Source organism: Alligator sinensis, unplaced genomic scaffold (genome assembly GCF_000455745.1).
Source record: "Alligator sinensis unplaced genomic scaffold, ASM45574v1 scaffold240_1, whole genome shotgun sequence".
Taxonomy (NCBI): Eukaryota; Metazoa; Chordata; order Crocodylia; family Alligatoridae; genus Alligator; species Alligator sinensis.
This window is the reverse complement of record NW_005841902.1, coordinates 2,508,197-2,508,940: the sequence shown is the minus strand read 5'-3', so window position 1 is coordinate 2,508,940 and position 744 is coordinate 2,508,197.

Below are 744 nucleotides of genomic sequence, written 5' to 3'. Positions count from 1 at the left end.
GGTTGGCAAGATAGGCCACGGAGGACCCCCTTCCCTGGTTGGCGGGACTGGTTGAAGGGGGAGCATGTGCCCCCCCCACAACTAAGACAGCACCAGTTGCACATGCACTGCAGGATAGGAGTATTGGCAAGATGGGAGTCCAGGAAGGGTGGTCATTCCTAAAGGAAGCAATCCTTTGGGCACAGAGGGAGGCAATCCCAGTGCGAGGGAAAGCGGGGAAAGGGGCCAAAAAACTTCCTTGGCTAAACAGAGAAATCCAGGAACCCAAAGGAGGCATATAGGTGGTGGAAGCTACCATGGAGGAGTATACCTACTTGGCCCGCACTTGCAGGGAGGCAGTCAGAAAGTCTGGCAACACAAATTAAAGACAACAAAATGTCTTTTTTAGGTATGTAGGGAGTAAAAGGCAGGAGCAGGGCAACATAGGACCCCTACTGAACAAGAAAGAGCAATTAGTGACAGACAGGGGGAACAAGGCTGAGGTCTTCAATGAGTTTTTTGCCTCAGTGTTCCTGAACAAGGGTCAAGATAAGTCTCCTAATGGGTTCTTAGGTGGGCATCAGAGGGACACCCGCCTACCAACTGTCAACACTGACTTGGTGCGGAGTCACTTGGATGGACTGGATGTGTTAAAGTCGGCAGGCCTGGATGAGCTGCATCTGAGAGTACTGAAGGAATTCGCCAGTGTCATAGCAGAACCACTAGCATGGATGTTTGAGCGCTCGTGTTGCTCAGGTCAGGTCC